Below are 18537 nucleotides of genomic sequence, written 5' to 3' on the forward strand. Positions count from 1 at the left end.
ACCACGTTGATGACCTCTGGGTAGGATTGGGCATAGGAGAGGGAATCAATGATGTCAGTCCTTTCTTTGCCACCCAGTCCCGGGGACCAGTGACCTGCAGGTTTCCCAGGTGGGGTCAGTTTCCTAGCCCAGTGGTCGGCAAACTCATTAGTCAACAGAGCCAAATATCAACAGTACAATGACTGAAATTTCTTTTGAGAGCCAAATTTTGTAAACTTAAACTATAAAGGTAGGTACATTGTTATTAACTTAATTAGGGTACTCCTAAGGCTTAGGAAGAGCCACACTCAAGGGGCCAAAGAGCTGCATGTGGCTCGCGAGCCGCAGTTTGCCCACCACGGTCCTAGAGCATTTGGGGCATGAAGAGGTAGAAGAGAATGCCTGGCCCTCAGGGCAGCTCCCTCCCGGGAGAGTAGGGAAGAGTTCAGCTGACTGTGCCATTTAATCTTCCCCAAATTACCAATCAGTTAAGGTTTCCAACTGTGTGGGGAGGTGTTGTAAGCAGTCCGACACCTGAATAGAGCAGGACGATGGCCCAGGTACAGAAGGTCATCAGGATGGAAAGCCCCAGGTGCCTAGCAATGGACAATCAGTTGTGGCACCTCGCCCCCATGGTGACTTTTCCTCCCCTAGCATGTCCCTGGTCATGAGGTTTGAAACCCTGACCTTTCCTCCCTAGAGATACAATTTAGGCCTCAGTTGTATTTCAGCTCCAGGCCGAGATAAGCAACAAAACCAGCTACAGCTGATGCCAGGACCAGATGCACTGAGTAATGACCCCCTGCCCTGATGCTGCCAATCAATCAGTGAGGCCACAACCCTGAAAGGACACACCTGGAAAACTGCTGGATAGTCTATTGAGATCTTCTCCTGGGACCTCCCCTAAAACCTCCACCCTTAAACCCTGAGGACAGGACAGGGACCCAGTGCACTCTTCCTCCTGGGAGCACGTCCCTCCCTTTCCCTTTTCCTTCTCCCTCCCCCTCCCCCACCTCCACTCTCACCCCTCAGGCATGTCACCATTAGCTTCCGGATTCTAAGCTCCAAGGGCCCTTCCTTTACCTCCATACCTTGTTTCCTAAGCCTATTTCTTCTAGAAATTACTCATTCTACTTCTGTGATTTGCCAAATAATTGTTCTCTTACAGTCTGGGTCTTGCTCTGAATTCTTTCCCAGCCAGAACCCAAGTACCGAGGCTGCTGAACCCAGGTTTAGTCTGACCCCACCGGCCAGACACCTGGCTCCCGCCGCCTACAACATATTGCCTGAATAAAGGGGCAGAAAGCGGCTGTGTTCCTCTCACTGAGCTCATTCGGCAAGGGAGGAAACAGGAGCAGTGGAGAGGCTCTGGCCCTCTAATAACCTGCCGTGCTCTGCCCAACGCCCCAGCATGGTCCTGCTGACCTGCCCTGTCCTCTGAGGCCACCGGCTTCCTAGGTCTACATCGCTGGTGTCCACTCTCTCTGCCCTCTCGCCCTCTCCCTTCCCCTTTCCTTACTGTCTATTTCACAAGGAAGAGGACCATGACCACATTAGGGACGCAGGAGGACTAGAGTTATAATTTTAGCTGTTTCTTTTTCAGTTCCTAACCACTTTACTGAATGCTCTAAACCTGTGGTCGGCAAACTGCGGCTCGCAAGCCACATGCGGCTCTTTGGCCCCTTGAGTGTGGCTCTTCCTAAGCCTTAGGAGTGCCCTAATTAAGTTAATAACAATGTACCTACCTATATAGTTTAAGTTTACAAAATTTGGCTCTCAAAAGAAATTTCAATCGTTGTACTGTTGATATTTGGCTCTGTTGACTATATGAGTTTGCCGACCACTACTGAGTCTAAACTCAGTAGAGCTCAAACATGAAAACTATGATTTCCTCCAGGGACTGCCCCTAGAAAAGTGCTGTTGAATCTCACTTTCCCTTCACTAAATGACATTTAAGGTGAAACTTTATGCTCATCTTTAGATATTAAAAATGCAACGTAATACAACTGATGCAACTTAATGCTTCCAACTCATATCCAACTTCATTCTCCTCCTCCTAGCTCAGGAGGCTTGTTGTCCACTGTGGAGGGAGTATGCTTCTCTCATTCACTGTTCTTTTCTCCTCCGCTTTGCTCCCCCAGTGTTTTGGGAACTTAAAGAAGGGTGGGGGAGCGGGAAGCAAGCCGCATTTATTCAAGTGGAGCTGCTTGTTCTTTTCTTCCTGGTCAGTCAGTGCCTGTGTTTGGGGAAGTCTAAATGTGGAGGCTCCGGGCCCAGATGAGCAACAAAACTAGCCACAGCTGACGCCGAGGGCTCAAGGTGCGTCCTCGGTGGGACCTGCACAGCGCCTGCTGTGGGAGATGCCCTTTGGCATGGTTGCTTATAACCCCCCACCCCACCCTGAGCTCCCATTCCCATTGGTAAATTTTCTGGATGAAATGAATACCTGGAAAATAGACGTATATGCTCACCTTAACCAAGATGGCAGAAGTTTGTTTCATGCTCATGTATCAGAACTGAACTAGGTGAGCTCCCTAGTCTGGTGGGAAGCTCTGCTGCACGGGATCATTTGGGCACCTGGGTTTCCTCGTTCATCTCTGCGTCTCAGCCATCAGGAAGGGGGAAGAGGAAGTCAGCGTAAGCAGCTACTTTCTTTACTGATAACTTGGAAGTATCCATACATCACTTCCACTCCCTCCTATTGGCCTGACTTAGTCACATGACCATACCCAGCTGAAGGAAGTCTGGGAAAACATAATCTTTGGCCACATGACCACCTGTAACCCTGAGGGGTTTATATTACTGAAAGGAAAAGAGAGACCGGGTATTGGAGCAGATTTTGCAGTCTCTGCCTTAGGCATTTTTGAGTACATCCTCACGTTGGGTTTCAAACCATTTTGCCCTTGAGCCCTGTTGCCAAGTGTGGACCACAGTGCCAGACTTCTTCCTCATTTCCTCTAGATGCCCAAGACTCTCTCTGCAATGTCTTCCTGCTCCCATGTCACCATCCATCAGACACATCTACAGACACTGGAACCCCCAATTATAAACAAGTTTCCCTGTTCTCTCTTACTGTGATGCATGCAGTTCAAATCACTGCGATGAGGGACACAGGTGTAACCTTAGGATGCTCTGGGGACACAGAGCAGAGACACCACACCTAGCCCTCATGGAGAGAGCAGAGTTGGAGAAGGCTGCCTGGATGACCCTGTCACTGGGAGTGTTCTGAGATAGTAGGTGCTGGTCCATGGGAAGACTTTATGAGCCGCAAGAACCAGACGAGAAGAGGGAGATGGTGCATTTGCAGAATAACAAGTGGGACACTATTGCTGGAGAGTCAACTTTGGGTAGGAATGGGGGGTGCTTTTAGCAGATGAGGCTTACAGAAGCCAATGACGAAGACCCTTGTAGACTTAAACTTTATTCTGAGAGTAAAAAGGGATTTAACAGAGAACTTTAAGCAGGGGAGGGACCCTTTTACATTTGCAAAAGACAATTCTGACAGCTGGGTGAAGGATGCAGCGAGGGGAGCAAGAGTGGGTACTGCTAGGACAGCTGGGAAGCAATCGGAGAAATCCAAAGGGAAAATGAAGGGCCTGAAGTAGAATAATGACAGATCTGCCTCCAAAACTCACATTCTTCCCATATAATAATGCTTTTCTTCTCTGCTTGTTTGTACACTGTCTCTTTACAAAAAGGATTTGGTGGCTTTCACAAATTCACTAAGTACTGTCATGAATATGAATCCCAGTCTGCAAATTCAGGTAAAACAAGAAATATTAAGTTTCTTTGTTTTCTATATATCACACTTAACTTTAATCCAAGTCTGCTCCTGTGGGGTAGGGGGACACTCTTCTCACCTGGAGTCTTGCCACTTGTGAGTTCTACTCCCCTCTGCTCTCCAAACCCACAGACCCAAAGACACTCGGGGACCTCTCTGACATTCTTGGGGAACTCCTCCTCTTTCCACGTTTCCCTCAGGAGCCCTTCCTCTCCTTGCAGACACTTAGCTCATCCTCCTTGAAGACTTCAGATGTTTCTAAGCAAATCCAGAAATGGAAGTCAACCACAGTTTTACCAGTCCTGAAGCAAGAAGGCACAGAACCTGCAAGCTGCTTTCGTGGAAGAAAGAAGAGAAGAAAACTCATGAATTAACATGTCAGAAATGGCCTTATCATAATACCATATGATTATTTCAAACATAAATCATTTGCAGTGAAGAAAAAATAAAACTAGTGTGAGTTTATGCTTTGAAAACTGTAAATCCTTTCCAAAGTTAGAACCACAGCTTCAGCTCTCAACTATCTAGTGACCAAAGCAAAAATGGACACACTAATATTACAGCTGTTTGTGGCAGCCACTAAAGAACACCCGCCTGTTTTTCAGGAGCAGCATGGTTGTGACTGCAGCTGGGATGAGAGTACGTTTCTCCACTGGGTCCCTGTAAAGGGGACAGTGCATGATGCAGGCCTCCCCAGGTTCAACACCATCCCTACAATGATGAGTTCTGTCAGATTGTTTCTTATAGCAATATAGGCACCAGAGATTTAGGAAAAAGCAATGTTTTTAACTCAGCAACAGTTCCTACCCTCAGTGTGTGCTAGTCTAATCAGGAAAGTGGATAGACAATTGCCACATCATTAAATGACAGTGGTGGGGGTGTTGTTCCAAGTGCAAAGAGAGCAGGCCTCAAGTTCCTAAAAGAAGAAAAGATAGAGGGAGCCCAGCACCCAAAGATCATGGAGGCTGGAATAAGAATGGAGAATGCTCAGGCCATGAAAAGTGAGAAAAGCACAATTTCACATTCAAAGCGAACATACAAAATACTGAAAGGAAGCACACTAATTGATTATTAGTTGTTATTGTTAGGTGATCATTTTGTAGGTGGATTTTATATTTTTGCCTTCAGCTTATCTACATTTTCAAATTTTTATGAGGAGAAAGTTATTAATACGTAGAGACTAGTTTGGGCTGTAACAGAAAACCCAAATAAAAGTAGCTATTAGTTTTTGTCATGCATGAAGTAATCCAGTATGATAGAATATGAGGTCTGGGATTTGCTGCAAAGCAATGTGGGGAGAAAAGTCGACCGGGGCATCATGAATGAGTCAAGAATGATCAGATGTTGCTAACTGTTTAAACTAGATGATTGATGGGTGCAGAGGGATTTATTGCACTATTCTCTACTTTCGTGTACACTTTTAAGTTTCTGTAATAAGTATCTGAAAAGAGAAACAATCAGGAGAGTGACCTTGGCCCATCTCTGCTTCAGTTTGCTCAGTTGTAAAATGAAAATAATAAAAACTTCCACTTCACCAGATAGTTGTGAGGACTAAATGAGTTAACATATATAAAATGCTCATAATAGTACCTGCCATATATATATGCCTAATATGCTGTGTCCAATAGTTCAACCATTTGACCAGTCACTATGACATACACTGACCACTAGGGGGTAGATGCTCCAACCGGTAGGTTAGCTAGCTGCTGGGATCTGGCCGATCAGGACTGGGTGAGAAGGGCCAGACATGCCCTGGAGCCCTCCCATAGTCCCTCTCCGGCCCCTATGGTGCACTGGTGGGGTCCCTCAGCCTGGCCTGCACCATCTTGCAATCCGGAACCTCCTGGGGGATGTCTGCCAAGGCCCCCCCCCCCCACCAGTGCACTAATTCGGGTACCGGGTCTCTAGTAAGTTATAATTACAGTTGTTATGATGGTGGTTTAAGCCAGGGGTACAATTACCTCTTCAAAAGTCCAGGTTCCTTCCATATTTCCCCTCTGCTACCTTGTGTGTGCCCTCTGCTCCCATGGTTATATGATCTTGATGCTGTTCTAGGCATCTCCTTTTTCTGTAGCCCTGTCTAGAAGTAGAAAAGAGGTGAGTCTCTGTGCTTTTTTTGTGTCCTCTTTTGAGACTCAGAAAATTTTCAATGAAATCCCCTACCTTGCAAACTTCTCTTTCCTTCTCATTGGCCAAGATTGCATCACATACCCATGTTTAAACCAGTCCCTTGCCAAGGGGGTGGATCTACCAGGTTGGATGTAGACTAATCAAATCCTACACGCTGGAGCTTTGTGAGGGCCAGAAGCATATAGTATGCAAATGCCAGAAGGAAGAAAATCATGGTTCTGTTAGGAAGAAAGACATGAGAAAGTGGCCAGCGGGTAGTCAACTAATAGTGACTGCTCATGGCCTGCTCCTTCTGTGTGACCGGTGCAGGAAATAATGTAGAGAACAGGAAAAGAGATGGCAGCGATGACAGAACAGGTGACTTGGGTACCAGGCAGAAGACATTGCATTCTCTCTTATTAATACCCGGTATTAAAATATTTTGAAAAAAAATGTAAGTTGAAGTTCTCTTAGATTAAGTCCATTAATATCATAAATGTTCTCAAATATTAGTTATTAATGAACAGAATAAATAAAACACTATATAGTACCATAAAAAAGAACTTAAACTATAGGCAGTGGGGAGGCATAAAGACTGAGGCATAGAAGCTAAGGAAAACATCATAAGGAAAAATATTACTAATTTCATTTTAGCTTCGAATTTTCCTGGAGATGGTATGTAATCATACGTAAAGTGTATGCACATCATATGCAAATGTACTTGTTGCTCCCACAATATTTTGCAGAACTGGATATGTCTTTGCTAAAAAGCATCTTGGGAAACAGCAGAGGCAGCGGGGAAGAGGGCGGCGGCCCGCCACAGTGGCCTGGACCGCGGGCGCTGCACAGCGAACAGCTACCGGAGAAGGACATCATCAAGTTTCTGCAGGACCACGGTTCAGATGCGCTTCCTGCAGAACATTAAGTCATTAGAAAACATTAAATGTGGCCAAGACAGCTAACAAGGACCATTTGGTTACAGCCTGTAACCATCTTTTTGAAAGTGTCTCAAGGGTACTGATAAAGTGTAAGTAAAGCATCTAAGCAGGTGAAAAATGTGAAGCTTGATAAAGATAAACCCAAAGAAACCAAGACTGCGGATGCGGGTCCACCAAAATATACAAAATCTGTTCTTAAAAAAGGGAATAGCCCAGCCAGCGTGGTTCAGTGATTGAGCATTGACCTATGAATCAGAAGGTCATGGTTAGATTCCCAGTCAGGGCACATGCCTGGGCTACTGGCTCGATCCCCAGTGTGGGGCGTGCAGGAGGCAGCCAATCAATGATTCTCTCTCATCATTGTTGTTTCTCCCCCCGCCCCGCCTCTCTTTCCCTCTCTCTCTCCCTCTTCCTCTCTGAAATCAATAAAAGTATATTTTAAAAAAAGAAGGGATAAAACCAACTTCCCCAAGAAGGGAGGTGTTGTTCACCGCTCATTTACAGGAACATTGTGGGATGGAACTGGTTTTGATGGCAATATTCAAACAAGTTGAAAGAAGAAAAATGCCAAGCCTGTAAGCTTTACGGGTGGAACTGGCAGGTGATCAGAGGATGGGAAGAGGCACTCCTGACTTTGAGTAAAGGAGAAAAGACTCCACTTGAGATTGACAGGGCATCCTGATACCAAAGTTCCACCACATGCAAAACTCATTTTTGAAGAGGAATTAGTGGATATTGATAGTAATAGCAATGCTTCAGATTCAAAGACGTCAGCAATGGCCTTGAAGAAACTTATGTAACTAATTACAGCTGGTTACTATTGTAAGGGAAGAGTCAACTGGAAAATTCAAGGAGTTATGTTAGAATGTTTTTACTCTCTCCCAAACTTTTTTTTTAATCCCCACCTTAGGAGTGAGGATTTTTTTCCCCATTGATTTTTAGAGGGAGTGGAAGGGAGGGGTGAGAGAGACACATCGACTGATTGCCTCCCACTCGAGCCTAGGCCAGGGCTGGGGATTAAACCTGCAAACAAGGTACATGCCCTTGACCAGGAATCAAACCTACAACCCTTTGTTACATGGGCCAACACTCTGACCACTGAGCTAAACTGACCAGCGCTCTCCCCAAACTTTTAAGAATTGCAATCTGTTATAAATCCCTGAAGTTTAAAATATTTTACTACAGTTGTGTAAAATACTGGTTAAGGAGACTCATTTTCCTTTTACCTCACGTTATAAACTAAGAGGCTCAATAAAAATGTATCCAATGTAAAAAAAATTGAGAGAAATAATTGACTCAACAATAATATCTCTAAGTGGGGAAGCAAACTAGTATTGGAATCAATATTTATATCTTAACTTCATTTTCTACTGACTAAGATCTTTTTTAGCTCCTGGACTAAGTTCCTTTATAATTTTCCTTCAAGGACCTAATGAATATCCATATCCCTCACCACAGTGCCCACCCTCAGTGCTGAGTGTAATTATCCCTATGTGAAAATGAATTCCACATGAAACTTTTGAGGAGGGCAGAGCCTTTTAAGGTATTATTTAATTACAAATGAGAAATGCATTAGTTGTTTCATTAAAGAAGATATGATGCAAAGAGACTGACTCGAGCTGCTGAAAATTTCAAATTAAGATCCTGGGAGTTTCATTATTGGCATAAGTTTTGCTTACTGGGGGGCCTGCACATGCAATGAAATGCAAATGGACCAGGAAAAAAAAGAAATTAAGAGGTGTGCTTATCACATATGAGATTTTCTAGTATTTCTGGACAAGAAACCTTAATTTCAGACATATCTTAGCTGAACAAAGGAAGATTGTTACTTTTGTTTCCATGAAAGTCAAACTGCATATTCTCCATTGGAAAAACAGCATAAAAACGGAAGGTAAGACGTTCCCATGTATCTGTGTGTTTGAGGATGAGGGTGCTTTCCTTGATGTATAGCACCTTGAATAAGTTAGGTCTATACTCAAATTTGTTAAATAAAGGAATAATGCAAGCCCTGGTTTAAGCCAAACCCCAAGCCTGGGCAACTGAAAATTATTGCACATTTTACTTGGATCACTAATTGTATCCTTCTTGTCATTTATTCATTTATTCAACATACAGTGGGGCCTTGACTTACGAGTCTAATTCGTTCCGAGACCGAGCTCGTTAAGGAGCTCGTTAACTCAAATTACTCTATCAACTCAATGCAAAAAATCGGCCAAGAGACAGCTGGTATCTCAAAAAACTCGTTAGTCGGGACACTTGTAAGTCAAGGCCCCACTGTACTTTTTTTTATCATGTTGTAAACTAAAAGGCTCAATAAAAATGTATCCAATGTAATCCTGTTTATTTTTTATCTAAAGCCTCTATATAGTAGTTATTATTCTAGTCATTGAAAACACAGTATCAGGAAGGCTTATGATTTTTTGTAGGTGACGATTGTGATAACTATTAATATCATAGTACTGTTCCTCAGTATTTCTGATTCTTCTTCTGAGGACATGGTCATAGGATTGCATTTCCTTGCTACATTGGAATTAGAAAAGCCCAGTGACTTATTTTGGCTGATGAAATGTGAGTAGAGTGATGGGTGCTGTTTTGGTGTAAAAGCTTTAACAGTTAGTATATGATTCTTCCTGCTCTTCCTTTCCTTCTGCCACAGCAGTGTTCCAATAGTGGTTGTTCTGTCGTCGTGGAAACTGGAGCGAGGATAACATGGAGCAGAGCCTATCTACAAAATGGACATATATTATGACTTGTTTTAAGCTACTGAGGTTTTCATGGCGCTTGTTACAGCAGCATAACCCAATCCATCCTGTCTGATACGTGACAATTGATTGAGGACCTGAAAGATGTGGGGAAGTAAGAAGTGTGGATATCTAGGGAGGAGCACTCCCAGCAAGAATAATAATGCAAAGGCCTCAAAGTGGAAGTATGCTTGGAATTTTGCTGTCAAATGAATGAGAAAAAAACGTAGTAGAAGATGCAATCCGACATGAAGGACTTCCAGATCATGTGGGTATTGTGTATCATTGTAAAAACTTCAACTTTTTTTCTAAGCGAGGGTCATTAAAAGAGAAGTAACATGATCTGATTTAATTTTTTTTTAACATTCTATTTGGTAGTTGAGAATAAGCTGAAATACAGCAGGTAGAACAGTGAGGAGGCTATTGCTCTAAATCCAGGAGAGAGAGGAAAGTTGCTTGAATCATGGTAGTTGCAGTAGAGATAGTGAGAAATGTCTGGGTTCTGGATATATACATATACTTTTATATAAAGCTGGGTTTTCTGATGGATCCGATATGGGCTGAAGGAAAGAGAATGGTGTCAAGGATGACTCCAAGGTCTTATCCTAAGTAAATGGAAAGATAGAGCTGTTGTTTCCTGAAGTGGAGAACACTGGGATAAACTTGTTGGGGAAAACACAGGACCTCAGTTTTGGGCAGTGTTCAGTTTGGGATCCCCATTAGTTTTCAAATGGAGATATAAGACAGATAGGTCCATGATGGAGACATAAATTTGGGAGCCATTGGTGTAGAGACTCAATGATAGCACCAAGCGGGAAAGTGTCCAGAGAAAGATGTAGAAGTCTAAGTATTGAGCTGCTTAAGTGAATGCTAAGGGATCAGGGAGAAGAGAAGAAACAGCAACATAGGCTGAGAAGGAGCTGTCAATGGAGTGGCAGGGAAAAAACACAACAGAAAAAACAAAAACCTCAGGAAGATATGTTGAAGAAAGAGTGCTAAATTCTGCAGATAGGTTAAGTAAGTTGAGGCCTGAGACTTGACCATGGGGTTTAGAAAATGGAGGTCATGTGTAACCTTGATGAGAGCTGTTTCTCTGGAATGGTTTGCCAACAGCCTGATTGGACTCTGCTCAAGAGATTATGGAAGAAAAGAAATGGAGACAACTCATTTAAGGAGTTTTGTTGTAAATAAATGGAGTTGGGCAAGAAATGGAGTCAAGAGAAGATTGGAAAACCGATGGGAGAATTAATAGCATTGTATAGGCGAATGGGAAAGATCTATTAGAGAAGGAAAACTTAATGCTGGAGAAAGAGGGGAAAGGGCTAGAGCAGTGTCCTCAAATAAACAAGAGGAAATGAGAGCTAGTATGTAAATAGAGCAGTTGGCCTGTGTGAGGGCTTCATCCAGGAAAAAAAATGAGCATGAATACAAGGAGGTGGTTGCATATGGACATGGGAATATGTGGAAGATATTGAGTGCTCATATTATTGTAGTGACACTGGAAGCAAGCTCATGGGCTCAGTGTAAGGGTGGAAATTTGAAGAGAGACAAGAATGTATAAAATAGTTGTTGAGGAGAATGGGAAAGTGAATAGATGAGGAAAATATACTATGATTGCCAGGCAGCATTAAAGTGATAAACAAGAATTTAAAGGAGACTGATGAGCATTGTAGTTAGGTTTTCTTAGGCCACATTCAACTGTGTGGGAGCAGGTGGAGAGATGGATTTACACAGATCAGTGTTTTCCCACAGTAGTATGATGAGGAAAGAAAGGGGCAAGATGGGTTGGTGGGAAGGTGTAATGGTACCGTAATTAGCAATGGAATATAAGCTGGCCAATGAGGGAAGTGAGGAAATGAACAGGGTAAGTCATTAAGAAAACGCATTGGGATCAATGTACTTACAATGTACCATCACTAGAAGAGATGCTGTACATTAATTAATGCTAACTCACAACAACCCTACAAAGTAGATATAACAATTCCAAATGTATAGCTTGGTAATAGACTGATCTCACATATTGTGACCACAAGTGAAGCCATGAGGGGTATTTTAAATTCAATCAGTTATTTTGATATCCAATATATAGTACATATATTCAATACCAATAAAAAGTGTTATTTGACTCTAGGAACATGGACGAAGCAGGGAAACACTTACAGATCTTAAGGTTTTGCCAAGGAAATGCAAAACCCAACCAAGAGACTGACTTGGGCAGAAGTGACAGGTTTCCTAAAGTAGAGAAATGTGTATAAATTGACTCCAGGCACAAGAGTGACACAAACAGCCACCTCTTGAAAATGATCTGCAACTGTAAATAAAGTTCAGCATATCCAAGCAGAATCAACAACAAGAATCCAGTCAGCATCCTGGCTGAAATCTCTACACAGGAAGTAAACTCAGCAATCCAACGCATATGTTACATGGGAGATATAATTTTTAAGTGAGTTGTGAGAGGCGTCACTCCAGGTAGCTGAAGCTCCAGGTCTCTCTATTGAAATAACCACAGTGACTTTCAGTAATACATGTATAGGTAAACAGAATTGTTTAACATTTCAGGCTAAGGAATCTATGCAAGTGTTACATGTTTCTAATGCTTGTATGATTTGGCCAGTAGAGTGACAGTCTTGAAACTCCAACTTAAATTATGTAATTGAATACTTAATTAAATTTGTGGTTTTAATTTAAAGTCTCACTAAGTTTTCTAAAAGAACTGCAGTTTTCCATATTTATAAGTTTTATTTATTAGACTTATATGTTTTTTTTATTCCAAGGTATTACTTGTCAGACAATTAATGTATTTTATTAAATACATTAAACATATAAGTGCACTTAAAAATATTTAAAGATGTTCAATTAACCCAGTCTGTATATGAAATTAAACATTAGTCATAGGCTCACTCAGAAGTGACTGCTACAATTTGCTAGGCTTATAAATGTATTAAGATTTGCAACTGAACTTAGAAGCTTAAGAACTCATTTTCACTTTGTAACTTTAATTTTAAAAACATTATAATTTTAAAAAACAAAGCAAGCCCATGATTATTTTTCCTGTGTACTAAAACTGCCCTCGAGGATACCCTAAAACTCATATGAACATAGATGAGGAAACTGAGGCAGTTATTAAGTGGCAGAGCTAGAATTTGATCCCAAGTCGGCCAGCTGCAAAAAACTCATGCTTCCCTCATCATTCTTCATTGCCTTCCCCTGACAAATAATTAGACAACAGTAACATACAATTAACATAAAAACTTGAAGGGTTCTTTCTTTCTCCCATGTCCTGCAATGCCTCAGGGTTATAATTATGTCATTACCCCACAGTGCAGACTGAGGCTGACTAGGTGTTTAAGGTTTGGGCTGAATTAGTATCACTTTAATTATAACATCCCCTGAAAATGGCTTTACTTACTAAATCCCTAATGTTGGCAAGTGTGTATATATACTTTGCCAGTTTCTCATAAAAATAGAGTATAAATAGAGAAAAGAAATCCAATAACCTGTGGCAGATGATTTAAATTATCAGTATGTTTGTTTTATAGATAAACTAGTTTCCTGTCCTTAAGCTTTTTCTTTAGATTGGTTCTGTGTGTCCCTAGGAAGAGGAGTTGCATGGAAGGGTGTTCCCCTTTAAGCATTCTAATAAAAAACAAAATCCAAATCTCCAAACAGGTATGATTATTCTCATTAGCAGCCAGTACATGGAAGCCCCATTCAGAGCACTCAGCCCTGTTATTCAGGACTGCACTCCAAGGACGCACCTAATTCTTGCAGAATATCTTATATTTCTCTGTCTATAGCTTCTTCAGCAGTGCCTGTCTCCCCTTGTGTCTGCATTTTCCGTTAACAAGGAGAGAGGCCAGTGAGGATTGTTGACAGATTCCCAGTATTTCTCAGATATCAGACAGGCTGCCCAAGGAATACCTTCGATTATTTCAGTCCTCTTTCCAGTGATAGGTGTAGAGGTGGGCATGTGGCCTAGTTACCAATGAGACACAAGGGTAAGACTGCAAGAGTGGATAGGAAGCTTCTAGGACAGCAATTCTCAACCTGTGGGTCGCAACCCCTTTGGGGGTCGAACGACCCTTTCACAGGGGTCGCCTAAGACCATCGGAAAACACATATATAATTATATATTGTTTTTGTGATTAATCACTATGCTTTAATTATGTTCAATTTGTAACAATGAAAATACATCCTGCATATCAGGTATTTACATTACGATTCATAACAGTAGCAAAATTATAGTTATGAAGTAGCAACGAAAATAATTTTATGGTTGGGGGTCACCACAACATGAGGAACTGTATTAAAGGGTCGCGGCATTAGGAAGGTTGAGAACCACTGTACTAGGAAAAATGTCTTCCCTGATATAAGAGCAAATGCTGTGAGCAAAAGCTCCCCTGGTTATGCTCCCTTCCTGATGGGGTGCTGTCCTTTAAACAAGTGATGCCTTGGAATTGTCAAAGGTAACATTTCCACTTATACTTCCTAGGGGATGTTGAAACCTTGTTGTTGTGTTTCATCATAACTGGTTCTAAGCAGCAGAACTCATCAAAGGACCATGAACTTTGAGAGACCTGAGGAATCAGATCCCTATTGGACTGAACTCAAGATCCTTTGCTGATCAATTGAACATTAAGACTGGTTTTAACAAATCATGGACAGGCCCTGGCCAGTGTGGCTCGACCATCATCCCATGCACTGAGAGATCGCTGGTTCGATTCCTTGTCAGGTTTCGGGGCTCGATCCCCAGTGGGGGGTGTGCAGGAGGCAACTGATTAATGTTTCTCTCTCTCCCTTCCTCTTTCTCTAAAATCAATTTTTTTAAAAATTATTTTTAATCATGGGCAGGCTAATGGATTTACTCTGCTCCATACAGAGTACTAGTTTTTAATCCTCAACCACCATGAGCCACTCCTTCTCATAACCTAGTGTCTTTGCTTTATTTGCTCACATGACCACAAGGGAGTCACAGAGCTGACTCTCCAGCTTCCTCATCTTGGGATGTTGCTGAACCAACCCTGAATCCACCACTGCTAGACTTGCTAAGTGAACCTTAAATATCTTCTTTTATGAGAGGGATTGACAAACGACAGCCCGTGGGCCAATAAATAAGACTTTGCTGGAACACAGCCGTGCTCACCTGTTCATGCATTGTCTATGGCTACTTTCATGCAACATCAACAGAGCTGACTAGTTGCAACAGAGACAGCCTGGCCTGCAGAGCCTAAAATAATTGCCATCCTGCTCTTTACAGAAAAAGTTTACTAACCTCAGTTTTAAATACTGTTAGTTGGATTTATTTGGTACATCACATTGAAAGCATGCCAAAATGATACAGCTACATTGTGGCTATCTCTTCCAATTCCTGGATTCTCCAAGTAAGATTATGGATATTCTTACATACACTGCTTGGTTGACCATGGACAGAATCCAATACCTACTTGATCTAAACTCGTGTACAATGGACCTCACTACTATCCAGTCGTGCCAGCTCTTTTTTAGGTCTGTCTCAATAGAAATCGCACACATTTAGTCTGGAACATTCTTATAACTCTTCCCTTCCCCTTGGGTAGCTTCTATTCATCTTTTCTAGCTTAGCTCAAATGCCATGCCTTCAAAAAAAGATTCTCTGGCCCACCAAATAGGTCATATCCTCATTTTAGGGTTTCAAGGGACTGTAAATTTCTCCATAATATACTTATCAAAATTATAATAAGGCATGAATTATGTAATTAGTTTTTATTCATTTCCTTCCTTTTAGAATAAAAATTCCCAAAGTGCAGTGGATGTCTATCCTATTCATGTTCTTTATCCCTAGAGCCTAGAACATTACTTCATTTATAAAATACACAAAATTGATATGTGATAATAAATGAAGAATAAATGAATGAAATAAATAGTACAAATCATACTTTGAGTCTTTCTGGAGCCTGTTCATCTTTCAGAAACATAGAAGTAACTCAATTGTATTAGGCTTGTGTGTTTTAATGAGTCAGAGAGTGTCATGAAAAGTATGTCAAGATCTGGCACCTCAGCCACCTAATCTAGCCAGCATGCTTCTCATTTTCCTAAGATGGCATGTCAGTTGCCTAATTCATTCACCCGGTGGTCTTGCATTTGTGTATATCAACCTCTGCACACCCACAGACGTGGTTCTTCCCCTCGCCAGCTACGTGCCCTCACAGGGTACTTACCTCTGTTTTTTCACCTGTATAATGGGAACTCTGTACATGGACCAGAGACTTATTCTACTGTGAAAGGAATATATAAGTGTCCACCTTATATAGACACCATCACAGAAATAAAGAGGAAAGGGGAAATAACTTGAGAAAGAAGATTTAGGCCGAAACCGGTTTGGCTCAGTGGATAGAGCGTCGGCCTGCGGACTGAAAGGTCCCAGGTTCGATTCCGGTCAAGGGCATGTACCTGGGTTGCGGGCACATCCCCAATAGGAGATGTGCAGGAGGCAGCTGATCGATGTTTCTCTCTCATCGATGTTTCTAGCTCTCTATCTCTCTCCCTTCCTCTCTGTAAAAAATCAATAAAATATATTTTAAAAAAAAAAAAAAAAGAAAGAAAGAAGATTTAGTCCTGATTGTACTAAAAGATACAGAACCAAGAGAGAACATTAGATGTTCTGGAATCTGGAAGGAGGAGGACGAGACTAGATCTATACAATCCTGTGAAATTTGTGGGTGAATACTTACTATTATTATTATTACTATTACTATTACTATTGATTTTATTTTTTAAAAAGAAAAAGAAAACTGAGGCTTACATGAAGAGATTTGTCTAAAATCAACTGGCCAGTCGGTGGCAAAGCCAGATGTCAAAGTTGAGATTTCTGGAACCTAAGAAGAAACTGAATATAAGAAGGAAAAGAAGAAATCAAGGAGAGCAAAGTCATGATGAAGGAGAAGGGTGCTGCAGAGTGAGAGAATGGAAAGGGGAGGAGAACCCTCAGCTGTGTTTCCAATTCAATCCCTTTTGTTCTCAGAGAGGCCTGGGAAGTTGACCACCAACTTCCCTCATCTGACAAGTGAAGTGTAATAAATGTGCACTTTTCTTTTTTGTACTAATGTGAAGTTGTTTCCAAAATTAGCCCTTTCCAACTGTTAAAATCCCCAAGTTCCCAAACTCGCTCAACAGGAAACAGCGGTGGGCATCCAGATGTTTCTCCTCACGGTGTTTGTCTGTGTAGTGTTTACATTTATCTTTTTCTTGTTGAATCATGACTTTATGAAATGCTTTATTATGGTGAGTGATCATTTGTACTAAGGTACTGAGACGGGGAAGTGAGGTATGCATGGGTACCGGGTGACACATGGCCCCTTAGCTAATGATCCATCTCAGAAAACAAGAGCCACACCTCCAGCAAATGCTCACAGTCCAGAAATTCACCAAATACACAACTCAGCTGAGACTGTCCTTTTTCTGTATGAAGAGAAATAGCACGAGAAAGAAACCTTAAGGAGCCCACTCTTGGGAGGTTAAGAAGGAAAATCGTCTGAAATCAATGGAATCTACCGAGGCTGTGAAAAACGAAAGTACATTTTCCTGCAGGAAGAGCACTGAACAGAAACCTGAGATGGTACATAATAAATATACAAATATAGGCTATCAGCTTGGGTGTCGTTAGTTACCTCTTCTTACCTTGTGTCAGGAAATGGGCTATCAGAGGTTAGCATTTTGCATGTATACCTCAGTTACTTTGTAACAGTCTTAAGGAGGAGCTACTATTTTCATGCCCTGTTTGTAGATAAGGAAACGAAGCCCAAGAGAGGTTAAACCACCTAAAAGTTTACATACCAGTAAGCAGCTAAACGGGGAATCCAACCTAGGTCCAGTCCAAAGAGACTATGCATTTAATTAACAATTTTATTCTGAATGTAATGCTACCTAATTTTGTTCCAAGAAATAAAATTAAAAAATTGAAAAGTGATGATGGGCCCACTTAGTTGATTCTTCAAGGAGAAGATGGGATTTGCCTCCGTTTATAACACCGTCAGAATTGCTCTTCCCTCTCTGTGTAACTGTCAAATGGTGGTCGTTCTCCATCCTCTTCTATGGCAGCTGCTTTGCTTAAGTGATGTGATCACTTTTGATCACTGTTGTCTTCCTTTCGAGCTGAAATGGTTTCACTTTCGTTGAACTCCAAAGAAAGATATAAAAGGCAAACGGCACATACCTGGAAGGTTTCAGTGGTTAGCAATGGAATAAAAATAAGCAGAAACCGCTCCAGGATTGGATCCTGGAAGCCTTTCTCCTTCCTGCCAGGTAACTGGTGACCAAAGAGATAACTTATCAGACTGTTGACTGACACCACAGTTGATGAGTTAGTCTTCCTTCTTGCTCTTTAATTATGATCTTGCTCCAAACACCATGCTGTTTGTCCCACTATTAAAGGGAGAGAAGGAAGAAAAAAAAAGAGAAATATAACCAACTTTATGTGGATCTGTTATGTCTCATTAGCAACTTTATGGTTTTGTTGAAGACTAATACTCAGAAGAACAGACATTTGCTTTCTATTTTTTTAACTGAATGGTGAATTGGTTTGTCCCCTTTGGCCTAGCTAGAGAAACGCCTATACCCAACACGCACATACTGTATGTAAGAAAGGGCGGAAACAAAAGTCAGACATCTGCTCACCAGACCTGCCCCTCAGTCTTCTTCTGAAGCGCCAAGGGAAGCATCTCAAGTTAGTCTCCAGTTTGCCTTTGCAGAGATGCTGGCTTCTCTGTAGCGTGTTTGCCTCTCACCTTTGCTGGGAGTTTATAGGGGGCTTTGAAGTTCCTCTGAACAAACAGGGTCTCTGTGTTTCCCTTATTGCTGAGCCAACCCTGAGGCCTTGGTTCCATCAGCTCCTTATTAAGTGTTTAGTAATTTCAGTTTCCACCTTTTGGTCTTGCTTGCTTTGCAAACATCTGGAGAGAATTAACTCCCAGGTCTCTGTAACATACCCATGTTGTGGTTCTAGGGAGAGTTG

At 41.8% G+C, this 18537-nt stretch overlaps 1 pseudogene; it reads left to right on the plus strand.

The window, feature by feature from the left end:
• Positions 1-3226: 3226 nt before the first annotated feature.
• On the plus strand, positions 3227-7607 carry LOC102429802 (annotated as a pseudogene).
• The last annotated feature ends 10930 nt before the right edge of the window (positions 7608-18537 follow it).

The sequence above is a fragment of the Myotis lucifugus genome, unplaced genomic scaffold (assembly GCF_000147115.1).
Source record: "Myotis lucifugus unplaced genomic scaffold, Myoluc2.0 scaffold_63, whole genome shotgun sequence".
Classification (NCBI taxonomy): domain Eukaryota; kingdom Metazoa; phylum Chordata; class Mammalia; order Chiroptera; family Vespertilionidae; genus Myotis; species Myotis lucifugus.